Source organism: Nicotiana attenuata, unplaced genomic scaffold, assembly GCF_001879085.1.
Source record: "Nicotiana attenuata strain UT unplaced genomic scaffold, NIATTr2, whole genome shotgun sequence".
Lineage (NCBI taxonomy): Eukaryota > Viridiplantae > Streptophyta > Magnoliopsida > Solanales > Solanaceae > Nicotiana > Nicotiana attenuata.
In genome coordinates this window covers 85567-111382 of record NW_017670659.1, presented here as the reverse complement: position 1 = coordinate 111382, position 25816 = coordinate 85567, and positions in this window count along the sequence as shown.

Genomic DNA, 25816 nt, shown 5'->3' with positions numbered 1-25816 from the left:
TCTCTACCATGTTCTTATGTTTTCTCTTTTTTTTAAACATGTTCTTCTACTATGTTTGCTATATTTTGTTCTTCCTTCTACTTTGTTTCTGTGCTATGTTTTCACATGCTATGTTTCTGTGCTATGTTCTCACATGCTATGTTCTGCTACTTGCCTTCCATTACGACTTGATATGCTTCGCCTACTGTATTTTTCTACCATGTTCATTAAGTGTTCTTACTATGCCTGCTTAAGCATATTTTCCTCTATTGTTTCTTCTACACTCATTGTGGTTCGAATTAATTCCATGACTCTGTTTGCATTAAACCTTCTACTGTATCTGCTTGTTTCCTCTTCTTTGCATTTGCTTCAAGTCGAGAACCCTAGGATTTGGGGTTTTTGGCGAGTTTGGTCTTGTATGTTTGGACCGGGGTACTATTTGAGCCCTGGACTCTCTCAAACCCACTTGGGGTCCATGTACTAAGTTTTGAATCCTTTTGTGTATGAATTCTTCTATACTAGACTCCTCTGATTAGCATGACAACCCCTTTTATATGTGTTATAATCTTTCTTCAAAAGGTTTTCCAACTTGTGTTCGAATCAGAATCCTTGTTTTGGGGGTTAATTGATTGCTACTGATTCTTCTTAAGTAAAACCTTTTCCTTAGCCTTTCTGACTTGGCTATTCATGAACCAATAGTTGCAAATCTCTGATTCCTTGATTTATTGGGTACTGATTAGTTCTTACCTTATTTGTTTGACCGTGTATTTTAAAATTTCTTCCCTTAATTAAACTCCTATGTATTTACCCCTAATTGCCTACTTTGCACAAGATACTTACTTGATCTCTTTCCTTAAATACTCTTTTGTTCATTACCGTTTAAGTTTGAACTCCTTAATTAAAGGAAGTTCTTCTACTNTTGATTCGATTTGAAACCCTAGAATTTGGGGGTTTCTTTGATAAACTGGATTAGGGTTTCACTTTGGGACCCTGGACCTTCAGACGCACTATGAATCTATGACTGAACTCGTATTCTTTTGTTTTATGATCCTAAACCTTGCAATGTTAGACTTTCTATTTGATTTGTTTGCTTTATATATGAGAAACTCCTCTTTCAAAAGGTTTTGACAACTACTTGATTGATTTTGGACTCCTTTGATGGGGTCTCGACTGATTGCTACTGATTTTCTTTGTTTGAGCCCTCCTCTACCTATTCCTGACTGGGTTCATTTGAATCAAACCTGTTTACTTTGATTTTGTTAGTTGTCTAATTGATTCCCTTTCCTTTCTCTTTACAAACCGAGTACTGTTGAATGTTTTCCTTAAATAAACCTTATGTATTCTCCCTTCTTATGCTACTGTGACAGATTTTACTCAAATTTCCTTTCCTTATTTACATTCTCCCGTTCGAAATTAAAATCCCTTGACTGAAGGGAGAATATTTGAGACTGATTATCAAAGGTTTTCTTACCTTTCCCACTTGCTTCTCTGCACTATAAAAGGGGAAGCCCTTCTACACTTTCAACACACGATCAATTCTGATTACTTTCACTGAATGATCTCAAATACACTTAGAATTTTCACAAACACTCAAGTTTTCTGAACTCACAAGCATAAAGGGCTTTCTCTGATTGTGGCTTTGCTTGAAATAATCCTGCTTTTCTTTGCTTACCTTTCGGCAACTGGTATGTTCTTATGTTTAATTCCTGCCTCTCCCCCTATGTGTTTATTCTATAGTCCATTCCTTGTTGGGTTTACTGTCTACATACTGTAACTTTCTGCAAGTTTTACTTTTATTGTTTCTATTCTTATATAAATCCCAAACCTTAATCCCCTTTATATGGCTAAGTTACGGTTCAAAAACATGGAAATACTTGATATTATTGTCCATGGACATGAACTGGACCCTCTTGAGTCCTAAACTCTTTCAATTGCCATCCCCATTTCCCTTTATATGTATGCTGAGTTTGAGACTTTGGTCTGGCAGTGTCCTAATTATTGTCCAGACCATAGTCTGACCTTCAATAGGTCTTTACTCTTAATTGTTGGCTGACAGGCTGGTCAGGGGTGTGCCAGCAATTTATGTTGCTGGGCATGACCACCAGCTTGCCTTGGCACTCCCTAACCCCCTCTACTGCACTTGTACTTGTTCCTAGACTCTAAGTTCTGCCCCCTCCCCAATGAGCCTTGTCTTGGGACCTTGAGCTCCCTCTAAACTTGGACATTGGAGGGCTGGCCCTTCCACACTGCACTTTCATTCAGTTCTGATATCTGGGTGTGAGCATTGCCTGGAGTTCTTGAAATTCCTTGGAACTTTGACAAATCCCAGATAAAAGAAAGGCTTTGGAACCTGATCCTGGCAGTTGGCTCATATCATATTGTTAGACCTTGGGTTTGAATTAGGCTCCTTGGATGCAGCTTAAGAGTTCTGATTGTAATTTTATTTCCAGTTTTTTATTCATCTTGGTCTGTAATAAAATTTTGTAATAACCTCTGGGGTGATTAGTGAAAAGGGAAGGGTAACCATGCATGCAAAGGGGTATATATCATGCTCATAGGGAATTACCACACTTCTGTACTCATGTATCTCGCCTACAGCTTTGCACATTTGCATATCACACGTAGATACCATGTCTATAGGTTTATGCATCCACGTAGATACCATGTCTATAGGTTTATGCATCCACATAGATATCATGTCTATAGGTTCATGCATCTACGTAGATACCATGTCTATATGTTTATGCATCCACATAGATATCATGTCTATAGGTTTATGCATCCATATAGATACCATGTCTATAGGAATTTTGCATCTCCATATGGATACCACGCCTATAAGTAACCAGAAATCCAGACTCTACGCATGCATTGTTCACTAGGAAAACCTATTTATAGGATTAAAAACTAACAGTATTCAGATACCATGCTTATAGTATTTCTGCGCTTTCGCTACGCCTATAAAAAGTGTTTAAATTAACGACGCTAGAAAGCATGCCTATAGGAATTATCAATCAAATCTGAATCACTCGTTTTAAGATTAGCACTAATTACAGAACTCGCATCATTCTGTTAAAACTGGCAACTTTCTTAATCAATTTGTTTCTTTATTCCTGAAACCAGTAGATGCCATGCCTATAGGCCATCACGTAGGCAAACAAGTATGTAGTTAATTAATTGCATTGGTCTTCGATAAGTTGCAGCCAGGCGAGCCTAATGCGAACTTCTTGCCTGAAAATACGTAATGAACCAGCCTGCCTAACGTTAAGCATAATTTTGACCTAATCAGTACATGCAAGACATGCAAAACTACATGATTTACTGTGATTAAAAGAGGTTTATCTGAGCCTTAATTGTTTTGTACTCCCATAACTGCTTTCATGTGTTTTGCTTGACGCCTTAGTACCTTAACCTTTTTAAACCTCTGAAAAGCCAAGCTTCCTCCCTTTAGGATTAGTAGTCCTAAAAGCCTCCAGGACTGATAGGTGGGACGGGTAATAGCATGCAATAAGTAAGAGAGACTATTTCGCGCTTAATACCTTAACGGGGTGGGAAGGGTAAATATGGAGATGATGATCACACGATAACACTACGCGTACAATTGACTACCGGCGTTGTGTGGATGATCCATGTGATTTATAAACCTAGGACCCCTTTTCTTATACAACTTTGTTTAATATCAATAAAATCTTGTCTTTTCAACTACTCAAAACTCCTCCTTAATTTTACTGCATTATGCCTTTTCTTCCAAATTTTTTCTTCTTTGTTTATTCAATGTATTGATTAGTTTTCTGCGTTTAGTCCCCCTTTTAAACAAATTGTAGATCATCTAGACCTTGATCCCACATACTTGTCACGTATTTATTTGCAGCCCTAATGTGTAAAATCCTGTGTGTATCTATTTGCATTAAAGTCACAACATAGCATGGCCGGGAACCACACTATTGGATCTTGAGGGGTGCCTAACACCTTCCCCTTGAGATAATTTCTAGCCCTTACCCGAACTCTTGTTTTCCAACTCAAAAACCCTTAGTGTCCTAATGCACTTAATCATTAGGTGGCGACTCCTCAAATCCAAAAACCCAATTCCCAAACGGGAATAGAGTTGTCTTCCCAAATGTCGTAAACCCGATTTTCGCTTTAGAAAAAGGGGGCGTCGACAGCATGGCGACTCTGCTGGGGATTTCTTTAGGCTTTTACCACTTCATGTTATATGTGACTTTATTGTTTTCTTTATTTGTTTAATACCTTTATTCGAAACTGACTTGTCTTTTTGTTTCCTTTTTCTTTAACGCTTTCATTTACTGCTTTCTTTCAATACCGTTGTAATTTTCGAGCAATTATTGTAACCATCATGAACGTGAAAATACATGACAATCTGTTTCATTTTTTGTAATTGCATCTTCAACATCATATTCCACTCGTGCCAAACAAATATCATAGCAACACTTGATGAGTTGTTGCGCTCTTCCGATATTATTACCCCCTAAATTTAGCAGAGGCATATTTGCAGTAAAACTAGTCGATCAGCGGTGCAGTCGACGGTTTCGTGCCTTTCCCTCTTGAGTTGTCCGCTCAAGAGTACCGGTCTAACACCCCATAGAAACCCTATCCTGTTTAACTGTTCATGCATCACTGTCAAACCTAGTCGAGTCAGTTATACTGTCCACATAATGACTCTTTAGGATAGCCTTATCCAAAGTCCACTGGGTTCCCCTGGGACCCAAACGGACAACACCATACTCTGTGCATTTATTTGGAGAACTAAATGCTGTTTATGCTAATTATTGGTTTAAATAGTCGAGTCCGGTGGGAGGTATGGTCTTAACCCTTTTGTTTTGCAGAAAATGGAGAACAAGGTCCCCGACTTCGTTATGGTCAGTATACCCTCACTCTTGCTGACCTGGTGGAGGAACCTCCCATCAAGTGACCAAATCAATGAATGGAAAAAGAGGGTCGCCCAGGCTAGTAAGAAGCTGGAATATCTGGAATACAGTCTGCTGGAATTGGAAGGAAAAGTAAGAAAAAGAGTCACCGACTGCCAGAACGCTGAGGGAAACGAAAGAGAACGCCTGACAAAGGCATTTTTACTGGTGAACCTACGCGAGCTTGAGGATTTGATCAACGAGAGCATTCAACCTGCGGAAGGTCCTTCTTGGACCAAGTAGTTAGGAGTCTTTCTTTTGCTTTTAAATGTAATAAGGCCAATGGCCATTAGTGACATTTTTACTTTATGCAATTTTAGTGTCATTTTGGGATTCGTCTTATTTTTATCAAAAAAATGAGGCATTTAGCATTATAAGTTCTCCAAATCAACTTGTCGCTAGGCCTACCTCGGACACAACGAGGCACCCAATTTAGGACACGATTTATACTCTTGTACTATGTGTTTAAANGTTGTGTGGATGATCCATGTGATTTATAAACCTAGGACCCCTTTTCTTATACAACTTTGTTTAATATCAATAAAATCTTGTCTTTTCAACTACTCTAAAACTCCTCCTTAATTTTACTGCATTATGCCTTTTCTTCCAAAGTTTTTTCTTCTTTGTTTATTCAATGTATTGATTAGTTTTCTGCGTTTAGTCCCCCTTTTAAACAAATTGTAGATCATCTAGACCTTGATCCCACATACTTGTCACGTATTTATTTGCAGCCCTAATGTGTAAAATCCTGTGTGTATCTATTTGCATTAAAGTCACAACATAGCATGGCCGGGAACCACACTAGTGGATCTTGAGGGGTGCCTAACACCTTCCCCTTGAGATAATTTCTAGCCCTTACCCGAACTCTTGTTTTCCAACTCAAAAACCCTTCTTAGTGTCCTAATGCACTCAATCATTAGGTGGCGACTCTTCAATTCCAAAAACCCAATTCCCAAACGGGAATAGAGTTGTCTTCCGGAATGTCGTAAACCCGATTTCGTGAGAAAAAGGGGGCGTCGACAGCATGGCGACTCTGCTGGGGAATTCTTTAGGCTTTTACCACTTCATGTTATATGTGACTTTTATTGTTTTCTTTATTGCTTTTTTTAATACCTTTATTCGAAATTGACTTGCTTTCTGTTTCCCTTTTCTTTAACGCTTTCATTTACTGCTTTCTTTCAATACCGTTGTAATTTTCGAGCAATTATTGTAACCATTATGAACGTGAAAATACGTGACAATTTGTTTCATTTTTGTAATTGCATCTTCAACATCATATTCCACTTGTGCCAAACAAATACCATAGCAACGCTTGATGAGTGGTTGCGCTCTTCCAATATTATTACCCCCTAAATTTTGGCAAAGGCGTATTTGCGGTAAAACTAGTCGATCAGCGCTGCAGTCGACGGTTCCGTGCCTTTCCCTCTTGAGTTGTCCGCTCAAGGGTATCGGTCTAGCACCCCATAGAAACCCTATCCTGTTTAACTGTTCATGCATCACTGTCAAACCTAGTTGAGTCAGTTATGCTGTCCACATAATGACTCTTTAGGATAGCCTTATCCAAAATCCACTGGGTTCCCCTGGGACCCAAACGGACAACACCATACTCTGTGCATTTATTTGGAGAACTAAATGCTGTTTATGCTAATTATTGATTTAAATAGTCGATTTCGGTGGGGGTAAGGGACTAACGCTTTGTTTTGCAGAAAATGAGGCACGAAGTCCCCAGATTCGGCATGGTAACCAATATTGACCCGAGGTTGCGAAGATGGTGGGAAGACCTTCATTCTAGTGACCGAACTCTCCTCCGCAAGTATTTGGGAAACTTACCCTCTCTTTTGGAAATTCAGCCGGACAACAAAATTATAGAGGCTGCGACCTTATTCTGGGACAGTGATAGATCGATATTTCGATTTGGGGACCTTGAAATGACCTCGCTGCTCGAGAAATAGGAGGGTTAGCCGGTATTCCTTGGGAGACTCCGGGTTTGCTCATGCCAGAAAACCGCAAGGGTAAAGGTTTCTTCAAAATGATGGGGTTGAAGAAAAACTCAGATTTGACTTGTTTGAAGGATTCCTATATTCCCTTCGACTACCTGTACGAGAGGTACGGTCATAGCACGTCCTACCGCACCTATCCAGACGAATTCACCCTCACGTCATTGGGGCATATCCACAGGAGGGTTTTCGTCTTCATGTTCTGTTTCTTGGAGATGATAGTGTTTCCCATGAAGAAGGCTAGGATCCACATTAGACTATCCATGGTCACCAAGACACTCATGGAGGGGATTGAAGGGCAACATTTCAGCATAGTGCCCATGATTGTTGCGGAGATCTACCGAGCTTTGGAAAATTGTCAACGAGGGGCCAGTCATTTTGAGGGTTGCAATTTATTACTCCAACTCTAGCTCATAGAACATCTCCAAAAGGGTCGATACCGCCAAGAGCTTCCGCGAAGGCCGTGGAATGACCATATAGCCTTTCACCATCCCAATAGAATGAGCTATATGCCTGACACGTTTGCTCTGCCAGGGGATGCTCGAGGATGGGTAGAATTGTCTGAAAACTTGAAAGAAGACAAGGTACAGTGGATGTTCGAATGGTTCCCCACTGGAGAGTTCATCATCCGCTCTCGGGATGCTCCATTTCTCATACTCATTGGTCTGAAGGGAACTTAACCCTATGTTCCTCTCCGGGTCATGAGGCAAGTAGGGAGAAAGCAAGTCGTACCAAAGGTAGAAAAGATGAGTCATTTCAGGGCTAATTTCCAAGACGACGATAGCCCATACAAATGTCAAGCTCAACAAATGTGGAACATCAAGATCGTCCTGGAGAGGGATTCCGTAGAACCTAACAGGTATCATGCCGGCTACACCTTATACTATCCAGGTTGGCTAGAAGAAGATCATGCTGGGTTAGGACAACCCGGGTATGTTCGAGGTCACAGGGTCATCGACGAAAGGGCTGAGATACAGGTTAAGTACAACCAGTTGCGCAAGAGGATCAGGGAGTGCGAGAGCGAGCATCAGGAGATTCAAGAGGCAAATCAAAAGTTGATCAAGGAATGGAAGGATATGGCTGTCAAAGCCAACAAGCGCCTAGGGCATTTGGAGCGAGGGTTAGTAGAACTGGAAAGGAAATTCATCCGGAGGATCGAGAATTGCCAAAACGCCGAAGGAAATGAAGGAGGACATTTGGCTAGGGCTTATCTGCTGCTAGGATTGCATGAGCTGGTGACGTTGTTCGATGGAGCCAAAGATGCCGAGTCTGGGGAAGGTCTTTCTGGGACCAAATAGTTAGGAGTTTCTTTTCTTTTCTGCTTTGAAATGTAATAAGGCCAACGGCCATTAGTGACATTTTTTTTTACTTTATGCAATTTTAGTGTCGTTTTGGGATTCGTCTTATTTTTATCAATAAAATGAGGCATCTCCAAATCAACTTGTCGCTAGGCCTACCTCGGGCACAATGAGGCACCCAATGTAGGACACGATTTATATTCTTGTACTATGTGTTTAAATATTGCAATATCTTTCACAGAATCCGCACTAACTTGTTACCTTTTGTTGTTTTTACTTTTATTTGTTTATTCCCCTCCCAAAAAAGGTTAGTTCGTGCATTCTGGCATCATCATCCTACTCCACAAGATCTAAGGGCCCTCTACCTCCTCCTCCTCCAAGTCCTATCAAAAGCAAGAACAAAGCAAAGATGGAGAACGTGAACAACATCAGAAAGGACGACTAAGCTGAAAGGGTAGAAGTTCCCCAGGGTGTTCAGGTATCCAAAGAAAGTGCCGCGCAGCTCGAACAGAAGCTACTGAAATTTCAAGAAGAACTAAACCAAGTTTGGAACTTGGCAAGTCTGTCATTCTCCCTCACTACTTCAGACGTCAACTTTCCAATGCTCAACACCCCATCCCAAAGCCGCAGAAATAGCCCGCTGTTCATTGCAACACACATCCCAACAACACTCCACTCCTCATCCCTGAACCATCAAATGATCATCCCCACCATACTCCCATATATGTGGAAACCTTGCCACACTACACCAAACCCATTACAAACACACCAGAATCTGATGAAAAAGATTCTCTCATCAAGAACTTGGCTGCCGAGCTCAAGAAATTGACCAGTCGAGTACAGGGCGTTGAAGGAAACAAAGGCATTGAAGGGCTGAATTATGAGGATCTTTGCATCCAACCGAACGTTGAACTTCCCGAGGGGTACAAACCTCCTAAGTTCGAAATATTTGACGGCTCGGGGGATCCTAGAGTCCATCTGAGGACATATTTGTGATAAACTGGTCGATGTAGGAAGAGACGAGAAGATTCGCATGAAACTCTTCATGAGAAGTTTGAAAGGCGATGCGTTGTCTTGGTACTTTAGCCAAGATTCCAAGAAATGGACGAGCTGGGTAGGAATGGCATCCGATTTCATGGACAGGTTCAGGTTCAACACAGAAAATGCACCAGATATCTTCTACATCCAGAATCTAAAAAAGAAACCCACTGAGACATTCCGCGAGTATGCTACTCGATGGAGATCCGCGGCTGCTAAGGTCAGGCCGGCCTTAGAGGAAGAGCAGATGAACCGATTTTTCGTCCGAGCGCAAGATCCGCAGTATTATAAGAGGTTAATGTTGTAGAGGGCCAGAAATTCTCCGATATCATCAAGCTGGGAGAAAGGATTGAAGAGGGCATTAAGAGCGGAATGGTCACTAATTTTGAAGCACTGCAGCCTACCAGCAAAGCCCTGCAATGGTGCATCCAAGAAAAAGGACGTGAGTGCCGTGATGGTTGCACAGCGAACCAAGTCCCCAATAAAATACCAAGCCTACCCAGTACCCCCTCTCACATACCAACCTATTCCCAATTACCAAGCACCTCCACCCTCTTACCAAATTTCATCACCCGCTTACCAATCATCTACCTATCCCACATATCAACCCACCTCACCAAGATATTCCCAACCTGCACCCATCTACCAAGCCTACAATGCGCACTACCAATCACCTCCCGCCCGCCAAAATTTCCCCAGGCCACGCCCTAACTTTGACCGCAAACCTCCCAGGCAATACACCGCCATCGCCGAGCCAATCGACCAGCTATATGAAAAGCTCAAAGCTGCTGGTTACGTCACCCCAATCCCTGCCATAACTCCAGATAATCCTTCCCAGTGGGTCAATCCAAATAAAACCTGTGCATACCATTCCGGCATGAAAGGGCATACCATTGATGAGTGTCGATCTCTAAAAGAAAAAATCCAAGATCTAATTGACAACAAAATCATCGTGGCCAAAGAACCTGCTCCTAATGTTCGAAACAATCCCTTGCCTGATCATATGGAAGATGATTGGGACCCCAAGGGGTCAATTGGATTAATTGCCGATGGTGACGAGCCCAAGAAACCAACCGTCACATTGAATCCAATTGTAGTCCAGATCCAGTCCTCTGGGGATGCTGAAGTAAACATGTCTGTGCCTCTCGAGTTTGAAACACCGTCATCTAAAAGGACCGCAGAGCCGATTGAGTTGGAGTTTGGGTCTCCGAAAGTACCATTCGAAGTTGCTGTATTGCCACCCAAAATAAGAGTGCCCATTCCTGTAGCGATGTCAGCCGTAACGCCGTTCCATACAAAGGCCATACCTTGGGATTACACCACCGAGGCAAGAAGGAAGGGAAAGACTAGGTACGGAGAAGCAATTGCAGCACAGGGTATTACCAGGACCGGCAGGGATACTCCGAAACATTTGGTTGAATCATGTAAGCAGGCCTTTGGGCGGCCTATTGAAAGTGGGCCCGATGATCTCTGGCGGAAGATACAGGCAGAAGAATACTCAGTTGTCGACCAATAAAACAAAACACCAGCGCAGATCTCCATCCTAGCTCTACTGCAGAGCTCCGAGACACACAAGAACGCTCTGATGAAGATACTAAGCGAGGCGTATGTACCCAGCAATATAACTGGAGGAGAAATGGAAAACATGGTCGGGCAGGTATTGGAGAGTCATAAGATCACTTTCCACGAGGATGAGTTACCCCCTGAAGGTTTAGGAAACAACAAAGCGTTGCACATCACCGTGCAATGCGAGGACTATTTCATCACCAGGACTTTGATTGACGGAGGGTCCAGCCTCAACATTTGTCCATTGGTGACCCTCAGAACATTGGGGAAAAGTCTGGATGAAATCAAGGATGGGTCTATCAACGTCAGAGCTTTTGATGGTTCCCAAAGGTCCATTATTGGGGAGATTAGTTTATGTCTGCAAATGGGGCCAACTTGGTTCGATGTTGATTTTCAAGTAGTAGACATCCCAGCATCCTATAACTTGCTACTGGGACGACTTTAGATCCACGTCGCTGGAGCTGTAGCATCAACCCTGCACCAGGCAGTGAAGTTCGAGTGGAATCATCAAGAAGTGATTATTCATGGTATTGTGAGTAACCCCATATACAGTCGCCAAACCATCCCAACAATTGAAGGAAGAAGGAAGCTGGGAGGAGAAACTTACCACCACGTTGAGCGAGTCAACGCCGTGGACAAAGATAAGTGGTGGGATAACAAGATAGAGAGTATACTAAACTGGAGCGGGTATGAACCTGGCAAAGGTCTCGGCAAGAACCTTCAGGGAATCACCAAGCCTATCAAACTGAAGAAGCATGGCACCACTTTCGCGTTAGGGGATGGATATACTTGGCAGGAATTCAGGAACTGGTCGCCACCATGGCGCGGCCCTTACTATCCGCTGGAGCACCCTATACCCCGCCTGGAACAGACTTTCCAACCGGTTGACATCATATATGGGTCAGAGGAAGATGAGGCATTAGCAGCAATGAAGAACCTGTTCTTGGAAGATGACAATATGGACTGTCACGTCATTCTCGAGGAGGAAGGGGAGGAAGGCCCTTCCATACAGGTAGTGAACCGAGGAGAGCGCCTCAACAATTGGTCCGTCAGAACCACCAAGGCCCGGAGAGCTTCGGGGTAGCAAGGCTGAACAAAGCATTATGTATTATCTTTTATTTTTTGCTAGTTGATTTCCCTTCAGTATTATCTTTGAATTTTGAAAAGAGCCCCGATGTTCAAAATAATTCCTTCAGCATTTATTAAAGCATTTCAATTTTTTATAAATCTCGCTTTTATTATCTCTTTTTCTCTGCCATTTTTTTACTTTATACAGCATTATTATTACTTATCTTGATGAACCGATGAATATGACATGCGACGAGGTAACGCAACAAACGGATATAGACTCAGAAGAAGATGAAATACCAGAAGAGATCGTTAAAGAGGTCGAGGACTTTGAGAATAGACCTAAGTCTAACCTGGACGAGACTGAGGTTATCAACCTGGGGGATACAGAGAATGTCAAGGAAACGCGCATCAGTGTTCACTTGTCACCGTCAGAAAAGGAAGAGTACACGGAGTTCTTAAAGGAATATGAGGACATATTTTCCTGGTCATATGATGATATGACCGGTCTCAGTACATCTATTGTAGCTCACAAATTGCCAACAGATCCGACATGTCCGCCGGTAAAACAGAAGCTCAGAAAGTTCAAGCCAGACATGAGTTTAAAAATCAAGGAAGAAGTTACCAAGCAAGTCAAAGCCAAGGTTCTCAGGGTAGTGGAGTATCCAACATGGTTAGCCAACATTGTGCCAGTGCCGAAGAAGGACGGGAAGGTCAGAGTCTGTGTTGACTACCGGGACCTCAACCGGGCCAGTCCGAAAGACGACTTCCCCTTGCCGAACATACACATCCTAATCGACAACTGCGCCAAGCACGAGCTGCAGTCATTTGTCGATTGTTTTGCTGGATATCATCAGATATGGATGGACGAAGGAGACGCGGAAAATACAGCTTTCATTACGCCATGGGGAATGTATTGTTACAAGATGATGTCGTTTGGATTAAAGAATGCTGGGGCCACCTACATGAGGTCCATGACTACTATTTTCCATGACATGATACACAGAGAGATCGAGGTATATGTAGATGATGTCATCATTAAATCCAAGAAAGCCACTGACCATATAGAGGATTTAAGAAAGTTCTTCAACAGATTAAGAAGGTATAACCTGAAACTGAATCCCGCCAAGTGCGCATTTGGGGTTCCAGCCGAAAAATTGCTTGGGTTCATCGTAAGTCGACGGGGAATAGAACTAGATCCGTCAAAGGCCAAGGCCATCCAAGAATTACCACCGCCAAAGAACAAGAAGGAGGTTATGAGTTTCTTGGGGAGACTCAACTACATCAGCCGGTTCATAGCCCAGTCCACAGTCATTTGCGAACCAATCTTTAAGATGTTGAAGAAGGACGCCACCACTAAATGGACTGATGATTGTCAGAAAGCCTTCGACAGAATCAAGGAATACCTGTCAACGCCGCCAGTTCTGGTTCCGCCCGAACCAGGTAGACCGCTATTGCTCTACCTTGCAGTACTGGATGGAGCATTTGGTTGTGTTTTGGGACAACATGATGAAACGGGGAGAAAGGAGCAAGCCATCTACTATCTCAGCAAGAAGTTCACCCCGTACGAGGCCCGGTATTCCTTACTAGAACGCACGTGTTGCGCTCTGACTTGGGTAGCTCAGAAGTTGAGGCATTATTTCTGTGCCTACACCACCTATGTCATATCGAGGATGGATCCGCTAAAGTACATCTTTTAGAAGCCCATGCCCATGGGCAAACTGGACAAATGGCAAATATTGCTGAGTGAGTTTGATATTGTCTACGTGACTCAAAAAGCGATCAAAGGACAGGCACTGGCTGACCATCTTGCCGAAAACCCCGTGTGCGGAGAATACGAGCCTCTAAAGACGTATTTTCCTGACGAGGAGGTCTCTTTCATAGGAGAAGACATTGCAGAACCCTATGATGGCTGGAGAATGTTTTTCGATGGAGCAGCAAACTTTAAGGGAGTTGGCATAGGAGCAGTTCTAGTATCAGAAACAGGCCAGCATTATCCGGTGTCCGCCAAACTCAGGTTCCCGTGCACCAACAATATGGCCGAGTACGAAGCCTGTATCTTAGGGCTCAAACTAGCCATTGACATGAACGTTCAGGAGTTACTAGTGATCGGGGTCTCAGATTTGCTCATACATCAGGTCCGAGAAGAATGGGCAACTAAGAACTCCAAAATACTACCATACTTGAATCATGTACAAGAGTTGAGGAAGAGGTTTACAAAAACGGAATTCCGACATGTGCCCAGAATCCAGAATGAGTTCGCCGATGCATTGGCCACTCTATCATCCATGATTCAGCATCCAGATAAGAACTTCATTGATCCCATCCCGGTAAAAATCCAGGATCAACCTGCCTATTGTGCTCATGTCGAGGAAGAGGCAGACGGAAAGCCATGGTTCCATGACATTAAGAAATATTTGTCAACAGGAGAGTACCCAGAACTTGCAAACACTACTCAAAAGCGCACACTGCGAAGATTATCCAATCACTTTTTTCACAGCGGAGGAATCCTGTATAGGAAGACTCCCGATTTGGGATTACTAAGGTGTGTCGAGGCAAGGGAAGCATCCAGGTTGTTAGAGGAGGTTCACGCAGGGACCTGTGGCCCGCACATGAATGGTTTCGTCTTAGCCAAGAAAATACTCCGAGCCGGTTACTTTTGGATGACCATGGAGACAGACTGCATCCAGTATGTCCGAAAGTGCCACCGCTGTCAGATACATGCAGATATGATAAAGGTGCCTCCTAACGAGCTCAATGTAACTAGCTCACCATGGCCGTTCGCCGCTTGGGGGATGGATGTCGTTGGACCTATCGAGCCCGCCGCATCAAATGGGCACAGGTTCATACTAGTGGCGATTGTTTATTTCACCAAATGGGTTGAAGCAGCATCATATAAGGCGGTAACCAAGAAGGTTGTGACAGACTTCGTTCGCGACCGTATCATTTGCCGGTTCGGCATCCCAGAGTCAATCATCACTGACAATGGTTCCAATCTCAACAGTGATCTGATGAAAGCAATCTGTGAAACCTTCAAGATCAATCACAAGAATTCTACAACCTACAGGCCTCAGGTGAATGGAGCCGTAGAAGTGGCCAATAAGAACATTAAGAAGATACTAAGGAAAATGATAGAGAAACACAAGCAGTGGCATGAAAAGCTATCCTTTGCTTTATTGGGATACCGTACCACAGTCCGCACATCAACTGGGGCGACACCCTATATGTTGGTTTACGGTACCGAGGCAGTCATCCCAGCCGAGGTAGAAATTCCCTCCCTGAGGATTATGCAGGAAGCAGAACTTGAAGATGCAGAATGGGTAAAAAGTCGCTACGAGCAATTAGCCCTTATAGACGGAAAATGACTGAATGCAGTTTGCCATGGTCAGCTTTATCAGAATAGAATGACCAGAGCTTTCAACAAGAGAGTCAGACCAAGACAGTTCGCGCCAGGGCAGTTAGTACTGAAAAAGATTTTTCCGCATCAAGATGAAGCCAAAGGGAAATTATCTCCCAACTGGCAAGGTCCGTACATGGTTCACCGGGTTCTAACCGGGGGAGCCCTCATACTTGCAGAGATGGACGGAGAAGTTTGGCCGAAGCCGATCATTCAGATGCAGTAAAACGATAGTATGTATAACTACTATTGATTCCTTTATGATGTAATTTGAACTATGCCTGACCTGATTCCCGTTTAAGAGGGGATACGTAGGCAGCCCTATGGGTTCGGTCACAATTCAATAAAATTTCCATTTTTCCCGATATTGGAAACTGGGGCAGAATTTTGAGGAGGACCCTCAAAATTTCGAAGTTAACTTTCACCATCCACCGCGCGCAGCCGTCAGAGGCACCGGCCCAGTAAAATGGGGTAGAATTTTGAGGAGGACCCTCAAAATTCCGGAGCAAAAGAGGTTGCAATATCTTAAACTGTGTCGCAGTCGTCGGTTCATCTAAAACCGTTTTATCCATTATGTATTTACATCATATTTTATCATTTTTCTAAATCGTGCATAAATACTATTAGAACAGCTTTGTCAGCAATGCTACCCCAATGAAAGCAAGAGCCGAGTAGGACGAGCGCAGTCCGCGGGAAGACGAACTAACCTTCCCCCTTGACAAAACTCACAATCTTTCTTTGAATGCAGGTACCGCAAGACATAGAATCATCGGATACGGTTACAAGCTCATACTTTTCAGGAATACAACTCCCAGAATCATCACCTATTTTCAAGTGCTACTCGCACGCAGCATCCCCAGCAGCCACAGTGACAATCAACTAGCAGCTATCGTCTCTCAGCTAAGAAATTTTGTCACTCTTCACCTCTATTTTCGCACACTGCATAAGGCTACTTTTCTGCGTTCCGAGACTATGCACTGTCTCTATCCTGCATTTCCTTGCATTGCATAAGGCTACCTTTCTGCCTTCAGAGACTAAGAACTGTCTCCATCCTGCATCTCCTTGCATTACATAAGGCTACCTTTCTGCCTTCCGAGACTAAGCACTGCCTCCATCCTGCATTTCCTTGCATTGCATAAGGCTACCTTTCCGCCTTCCGAGACTAAGCACTGCCTCCATCCTGCATTCCCTTGCATTGCATAAGGCTACCTTTCTGCCTTCCGAGAGTAAGCACTGTCTCCATCCTGCATTCCCTAGCATTGCATAAGGCTACCTTTCTGCCTTCCGAGGTTAAGCACTACCTCCATCCTGCATGGCTGAAATATCGCCGCCTCTCATTTGCATCGGCTGAAAGATCGCCAACTCTATTTAAATCTTTACATCGGCTGAAATACCGCCATTTATGCTTTTCATCGACTGAAATATCGCCAACTGCATTTAAATCTCTATATCGGCTGAAAGATCGCCAGTTTATATTTAATCATTATCGGGTGAAATATCGCCAACTTTATTTTACTCCTTGTCGGCTGAAATAGCGCCATTTATATTTATGCCTTACATCGGCTGAAATATCCCCATTTACATTTCTTCTTCACATCGGCTGAAATATCGCCAACTTTATTTTAATCCTTGTCGGCTGAAATAGCGCCATTTATATTAATGCCTTACATCGGCTGAAATATCGCCATTTACATTTCTTCTTGACATCGGCTGAAATATCGCCAACTTTATTTTAATCCTTGTCGGCTGAAATAGCGCCATTTATATTAATGCCTTACATCGGCTGAAATATCACTATTTACATTTCTTCTTCACATCGGCTGAAACATCGCCACCTTTATTTAAATTTCTGTCGGCTGAAATATCGCCATTTACATTTCTTCTTCACATCGGCTGAAATATCGCCAAATCCTGCATTTCATGGGCTGAAATATTGCCAAATTGTCCNAAGATGACAATATGGACTGTCACGTCATTCTCGAGGAGGAAGGGGAGGAAGGCCCTTCCATACAGGCAATGAACCGAGGAGAGAGCCTCAACAATTGGTCCGTCAGAACCACCAAGGCCCGGAGAGCTTCGGGGTAGCAAGGCTGAACAAAGCATTATGCATTATCTTTTATTTTTCGCTAGTTGATTTCCCTTCAGTATTATCTTTGAATTTTGAAAAGAGCCCCGATGTTCAAAACAATTCTTTCAGCATTAATTAAAGCATTTCAGTTTTTATAAATCTCGCTCTTATTATCTCTTTTTCTCTGCCATTTACTTTACTTTACACAGCATTATTATTACTTATCTTGATGAACCGATGAATGTGACATGCGACGAGGTAACGCAACAAACGGATATAGACTCAGAAGAGGATGAGATACCAGAAGAGATCGTTAAAGAGGTCGAGGACTTTGAGAATAGACCTAAGTCTAACCTGGACGAGACTGAGGTTATCAACCTGGGGGATACAGAGAATGTCAAGGAAATGCGCATCGGTGTTCACTTGTCACCGTCAGAAAAGGAAGAGTACACGGAGTTCTTAAAGGAATATGAGGACATATTTGCCTGGTCATATGATGATATGACCGGTCTCAGTACATCTATTGTAGCTCACAAATTTCCAACTGATCCGACATGTCCGCTGGTAAAGCAGAAGCTCAGGAAGTTCAAGCCAGACATGAGTTTGAAAATCAAGGAGGAAGTTACCAAACAGGTCAAAGCCAAGGTTCTCAGGGTAGTGGAGTATCCAACATGGTTAGCTAACATTGTGCCAGTGCCGAAGAAGGACGGGAAGGTCAGAGTCTGTGTCGACTATTGGGACCTCAACCGGGCCAGTCCGAAATATGACTTCCCCTTGAAGAACATACACATCCTGATCGACAACTGCGCTAAGCACGAGTTGCAGTCATTTGTCTATTGTTTTGCTGGGTATCATCAGATATTGATGGACGAAGAAGACGCGGAGAACACGGCTTTCATTACGCCGTGGGGGATGTATTGTTACAAGATGATGCCGTTTGGATTAAAGAATGCTGGGGCCACCTACATGAGGGCCATGACTACTCTTTTCCATGACATGATACACAAAGAGATCGAGGTGTATGTAGACGATGTCATCATCAAATCCAAGAAATCCACTAACCACATGGTAGATCTAAGGAATTTCTTCAACAGATTGAGAAGGTACAACTTGAAACTGAATCCCGCCAAATGTGCATTTGGGGTTCCTGCCGGAAAACGGCTTGGGTTCATCGTAAGTCGACGAGGAATAGAACTAGATCCATCAAAGTTTAAGGCCATTCAAGACTTGCCACCGCCAAAGAACAAGAAAGAGGTTATGAGTTTCTTGGGGAGACTCAACTACATCAGCTGGTTCATAGCTCAGTCCACTTTCATCTGTAAGCCAATCTTTAAGATGTTGAAGAAGGACGCCGCCACTAAATGGACTGATGATTGTCAGAAAGCCTTCGACAGAACCAAGGAATACTTGTCAACGCCGCTAGTTCTGGTTCCGCCCGAACCAGGTAGACCGCTATTGCTCTACCTTGCAGTACTGGATGGAGCATTTGGTTGTGTTTTGGGATAACATGATGAAACGGGGAGAAAAGAGCAAGCCATCTACTATCTCAGTAAGAAGTTCACCCCGTACGAGGCCCGGTATTCCTTACTAGAACGCACGTGTTGTGCTCTGACTTGGGTAGCTCAGAAGTTGAGGCATTATTTCTGTGCCTACACCACCTATCTCATATCGAGGATGGATCCGCTAAAGTACATCTTTCAGAAGCCCATGCCCATGGGCAAACTGGCCAAATGGTAAATATTGCTGAGTGAGTTTGATATTGTCTACGTGACTCAAAAAGCGATCAAAGGACAAGCACTAACTGATCATCTTGCCGAAACCCCGTCGGCAGAGAATACGAGCCTCTAAAGACGTATTTTCCTGACAAGGAGGTCTCTTTCATAGGAAAAGACATTGCAGAATCCTATGATGGCTGGAGAATGTTTTTCGATGGAGCAGCAAACTTTAAGGAGTTGGCATAGGAGCAGTTCTAGTATCAGAAACAGGCCAACATTATCCGGTGTCCACCAAACTCAGGTTCCCGTGCACCAACAACATGGCCGAGTACGAAGCCTGCATCTTAGGGCTCAAACTAGCCATTGACATGAACGTTCAGGAGTTACTAGTGATCGGGGACTCAGATTTGCTCATACATCAGGCCCGAGAAGAATGGGAAACCAAGAACTCCAAAATACTACCATACTTGCATCATGTACAAGAGTTGAGGAAGAGGTTTACAAAAACGGAATTCCGACATGTCCCCAGAATCCAAAATGAGTTCGCCGATGCATTGGCCACTCTATCATCCATGATTCAGCATCCAGATAAGAACTTCATTGATCCCATCCCGGTGAAAATCCAGGATCAACCTGCCTATTGCGCTCATGTCGAGGAAGAGGCAGACGGAAAGCCATGGTTCCATGACATTAAGAAATATTTGTCAACAAGAGAGTATCTAGAGCTTGCAAACACTACTCAGAAGCGCACACTGCGGAGGTTATCCAATCACTTCTTTCACAGCGGAGGAATCTTGTATTGGAGGACTCCCAATTTGGGATTACTAAGGTGTGTCGAGGCAAGGGAAGCATCCAGGTAATTGGAGGAGGTTCACGCAGGGACCTGTGGCCCGCATATGAATGGTTTTGTCTTAGCCAAGAAAATACTCCGAGCCGATTACTTCTGGATGACCATGGAGACAGACTGCATCCAGTATGACCAAAAGTGCCATCGCTGTCAGATACATCCAAATATGATAAAGGTGCCTCCCAACGAGCTCAATGCAACTAGCTCACCATGGCCGTTCGCCGCCTGGGGGATGGATGTCATTGGACCTATCGAGCCCGCCGCATCAAATGGGCACAGGTTCATACTAGTGGCGATTTATTATTTCACCAAATGGGTTGAAACAACATCATATAAGGCGGTAACCATGAAGGTTGTGACAGACTTCATTCGCGACCGTATCATTTGTCGGTTCGGCGTCCCAGAGTCAATCATCACTGACAATGGTTCCAATCTCAATAGTGATTTGATGAAAGCAATGTGTGAAACCTTCAAGATCAAGCACAAGAATTCTACAGCCTACAGGCCTCAGATGAATGGAGCCGTAGAAGCGGCCAATAAGAACACTAAGAAGATACTAAGGAAAATGATGGAGAAACACAAGCAATGGCATGAGAAGTTATCATTCGCTCTACTGGGATACCGTACCACAGTCCGCACATCGACTGGGGCGATACCCTATATGTTGGTTTACGGTACCGAGGCAGTCATCCCAGCCGAGGTAGAAATTCCCTCCCTGAGAATTATGCAGGAAGCTGAACTTGAAGATGCAGAATGGGTAAAAAGTCGCTACGAGCAATTAGCCCTTATAGACAGAAAAAGACTGAATGCAGTTTGCCATGGTCAGCTTTATCAGAATAGAATGACCAGAGCTTTCAACAAGAGAGTCAGACCAAGACAGTTCGCGCCAGGGCATTTAGTACTGAAAAAGATTTTCCGCATCAAGATGAAGCCAAAGGGAAATTCTCTCCCAACTGGCAAGGTCCGTACATGGTTCACCAGGTTCTAACCGGGGGAGCCCTCATACTTGCAGAGATGGACGGAGAAGTTTGGCCGAAGCCGATCAATTCAGATCCAGTGAAACGATACTATGTGTAACTACAATTGATTCCTTTATGATGTAATTTGAACTACGCCTGACCTGATTCCCGTTTAAGAGGGGATACGTAGGCAGCTCTATGGGTTCGGTCACAATTTAATAAAATTTCTATTTTTCCCCGGTATTGGAAACTTGGGCAGAATTTTGAGAAGGACCCTCAAAATTCCGAAGTTAACTTTCACCATCCACCGCGCGCAACCGTCAGAGGCACCGGGCCAGTAAACTGGGGCAGAATTTTGAGCAGGACCCTCAAAATTCCGGAGCAAAAGAGGTTGCAATATCTTGAACCGTGTCGCAGTCGTCAGTTCATCTAAAACCATTTTATCCATTATGTATTTACATCATATTTTATCATTTTGCTAAATCATGCATAAATACTATCAGAATAGCTTTAGCAGCAACACTACCCCAATGAAAGCAAGAGCCGAGTAGGACGAGCGCAGTCCGCGGGAAGACGAACTAACCTTCCCCCTTGACAAAGCTCACAATCTTTCTTTGAATGCAGGTACCCCAAGACATAGAATCATCAGATACGGTTACAAACTCATACTTTTCAGGAATACAACTCCTAGAATCATCACCTATTTTCAAGTGCTACTCACACGCAACATCCCCAGCAGCCGCAGTGACAATCAACTAGCAGCTATCGTCTCTCGGCTAAGAAATTTTGTCACTCTTCACCTCTATTTTCGCACACTACATAAGGCTACCTTTTTGCATTCTGAGACTAAGCACTGTCTCCATCCTGCATCTCCTTGCATTGCATAAGGCTACCTTTCTGCCTTCCCAGACTAAGCACTGTTTCCATCCTGCATCTCCTTGCATTGCACAAGGCTACCTTTCTGCCTTCCGAGACTAAGCACTGTCTCCATCCTGCATTCCCTTGCATTGCATAAGGCTACCTTTCTGCCTTCCGAGACTAAGCACTGTCTCCATCCTGCATTCCCTTGCATTGCATAAGGCTACCTTTCTGCCTTCCGAGACTAAGCACTACCTCCATCCTGCATGGCTGAAATATCGCCGCCTCTCATTTGCATCGGCTGAAAGATCGCCAACTCTATTTAAATCTTGACATCGGCTGAAATACCGCCATTTATGCTTTTCATCGCCTCAAATATCGCCAACTGCATTTAAATCTCTATATTGGCTGAAAGATCGCCAGTTTATATTTAATCATTATCGGCTGAAAGATCGCCAGTTTATCTTTAATCATTATCGGCTGAAATATCGCCAACTTTATTTTAATCCTTATCGGCTGAAATAGCGCCATTTATATTTATGCCTTACATTGGATGAAAATCGCCATTTACATTTCTTCTTCACATCGGCTGAAATATCGCCAACTTTTTTAATCCTTGTCGGCTGAAATAGCGCCATTTATATTTATGCCTTATATCGGCTGAAATATCGCCATTTACATTTCTTCTTCACATCGGCTGAAACATCGCCAGCTTTATTTAAATTTCTGTCGGCTGAAATATCGCCATTTACATTTCTTCTTCACATCGGCTGAAATATCGCCAAATCCTGCATTTCATGGCTGAAATATCGCCAAATTGTCCAAAGGCGTCATTGTTTGGAGGCACCATTTTCATAGCCCGAGAACGCCATGCCATGGCCCGAGGACCCCGCTTTATATTCTGCACACCATTATTCAAAGGCATCATGGTTCGGAGGCACCATCATCATAGTCCAAGAACATCATTTCATAGCCTGCGAATCCCTTATTATGCGCTTCATGGCCCAGGACATCATGGTCTAAGGACGTCGACAACCGTCCAAAGACAACATTCATGGTCCAAAGGGAACTTGCATCACATTTAAATTTATGCACAGTATACGTTGTATTGCTCACTTGCAGGTACGCCGGCTAGCAACGGCCATCTCAACAGGAGCGATCCCGCTCCAGTTCCCGCAACCTATCAGATTTCAGCTACAACCTAAACATCGCGACCGTCCTTTTTGAAACTCTATTGGCATATTCCGCCGAGGGACCCTGAACTACATATGGCCTGATTCCTGTAAAACCAGGGATATGTAGGCAGCTCAAGAGCCAAAGCTCGGTCGAAATTCTTTGCAAATCACCTCTTTCGGTCAAAATTGGCCATCCTATCTTTACCTGATAACTCTTTCATCCTTCCCGGGTAAACGTAAGGGGCGAGCTGTTGATACCTANGGATGGAGAAGTCTGGCCAAAGCCAATTAATTTAGATGCAGTCAAACGCTATTGTGTGTAATCATTATGATTTCTGTATGATGTAATTTGAACTACACCTGACCTGATTCCCGTTTAAGAGGGGATACGTAGGCAGCCCTATGGGTTCGGTCACAATTCAATAAAGTTTTCATTCCCTCCCCCCCCCCCCCCCGAAAAATTCCGAAGTTGATCTCCGCCAATCACCGCGCACCGGCCCAGTAAACTGGGGCAGAATTTTGAGGAGGACCCTCAAAATTCTGGAGCAAAAGAGGTTGCGATATCTTGAACCGTGTCGCAATCGTCGGTTCATCTAAAAACATTTTATCTATTACGTATTTACATCATATTTTATTATTTTGAAAATACTATCAGAACAGCTTTGTCAGCAACGCTACCCCAATGAAAGCAAGAGCCGAGTAGGACGAGCGCAGTCCGCAGGAAGACGAACTAACCTTCCCCCTTGACAAAACTCACGATCTTTCTTTGAATGCAGGTACCCCAAGACATAGAATCATCGGATACGGTTACAAACTCATACTTTTCAGGAATACAACTCCCAGAATCATCACCCATTTTCAAGTGATACTCGCACGCAACATCCCCAGCAGCCACAGTGATAATCAATTAGCAGCTATCGTCTCTCAGCTAAGAAATTTTGTCACTCTTCACCTCTATTTTCGCACACTGCATAAGGCTAATTTTCTGCCTTTCGAGACTAAGCATTGTCTCCATCTGCATTTTCTTGCATTGCATAAGGCTACTTTTCTGCCTTCTGTGACTAAGCACTGTCTCCATCTGCATTCTCTGCATTGCATAAGGCTACCTTTCTGCCTTCCGAGGTTGAGCTCTACCTCCATCCTGCATTTTTCTTGCATTGCATAAGGTTACCTTTCTGCCTTCCGAGACTAAGCTTTGTCTCCTCCTGCATGGCTGAAATATCGCCAACTTTATTCAAATCATTGCATGGCTGAAATATCGCCAACTGCATTTAAATCTCTATATCGGCTGAAAGATCGCCAGTTTATATTTAATCATTCATCGGCTGAAATATCGCCAAATCCTGCATTTCATCGGCTGAAATATCGCCAAATCCTGCAATTCATCGGCTAAAATATCGCCAAATCCTGCATTTCATCGGCTGAAATATCGCCAAATCCTGCATTTCATGGGCTGAAATATCGCCAAATCCTGCAATTCATGGGTTGAAATATCGCCAAATTGTCCAAAGGCGTCATTGTTCGGAGGCACCATTTTCATAGCCCGAGAACGCCATGCCATGGCCCGAGGACCCCGCTTTATATTCTGCACATCATCATTCAAAGGCATCATGGTTCGGAGGCACCATTATCATAGCCCAAGAGCATCATTTCATAGCCTGCAAATCCTTTATTATGCGCTTCATGGCCCAGGACATCATGGTCTGAGGACGTCGACAACCGTCCAAAGACAACATTCATGGTCCAAAGGTAACTTGCATCACGTTTAAATTTACTCACATTATATGTTGTATTGCTCACTTGCAGGTACACCGGCTAGCAACGGCCATCTCAACAGGAGCAATCCCGCTCCAGTTCCCGCAGCCTATCAGATTTCAGCTACAACCTAAACATCGCGTTCGTCCTTTTCGAAACTCTATTGGCATACTCCGCCAATGGATCCCGAACTACATATGGCATGATTCCTGTAAAACCAGGGATATCTAGGCAGCTCAAGAACCAAAGCTCGGTCGAAATTCTTTGCAAATCACCTCTTTCGGTCAAAATTGGCCATCCTATCTTTACCCGATAACTCTTTCATTCTTCCCGGGTAAAGAGGGGCAGTTGTTGATACCCAATTTTTCCCTATGTATTTTTATATATACTCAAAATATTCTCAAAATAGTATGTACATGCATATATNACACCAAAATATAATTAAGGTGATTTTTGTATATTTTTACAGATTTATTTGGCATTTTTAAAACTAAATTGCATATAATTGCAATTATAGCCTATTTTACAATTAACAGCACTTTACAATTATAAAATCGTTTCCAGTATTTTTAGATTAATNTAAAATCACTTTGTTGTCTATTTTAATAGTACAAAATTCAATAATTATTTCCAGACTATCATTTTCGGTGAATAATTTATCTTATTCTCATATTTACACCCAGATATAATTAAGGTGATTTTTTTGCGTATTTTATATAATTTATTTGGTATTTTTAAAGCTAAATTGCTATAATTGCAATTATAGCCTATTTTCCGATTAATAGTATTTTATAATTACAAAATCGCTCCCGGTATTTTTAATTAACATTTATATGTTATTACTCAATTTAGTGCTTTTAATTGGTTTTTAAAACTATTTTAACTATTTTTATTAAAATAAAAAAGGAAGAAATGACTGTTTAACATTTAGCCTCGTTCATTTCAATTATAACCCCTTTACATTCCAATTTTAACCACAAATTGAACCCCCAATTTCAACCCCAAAACCCCCGACCCAGTCCTCAAATCACCCGACCCATACCCGATTTAATGACCCAGTCCAGCTTTAATCTAATATGAGCCGTTGATCAAGTGAGATCAACGGCCCGGGTTTTATTTCCCAAACTAAATTCAACAAACCCCCCCCCCCCCCAACCCCCTACCATTCTAG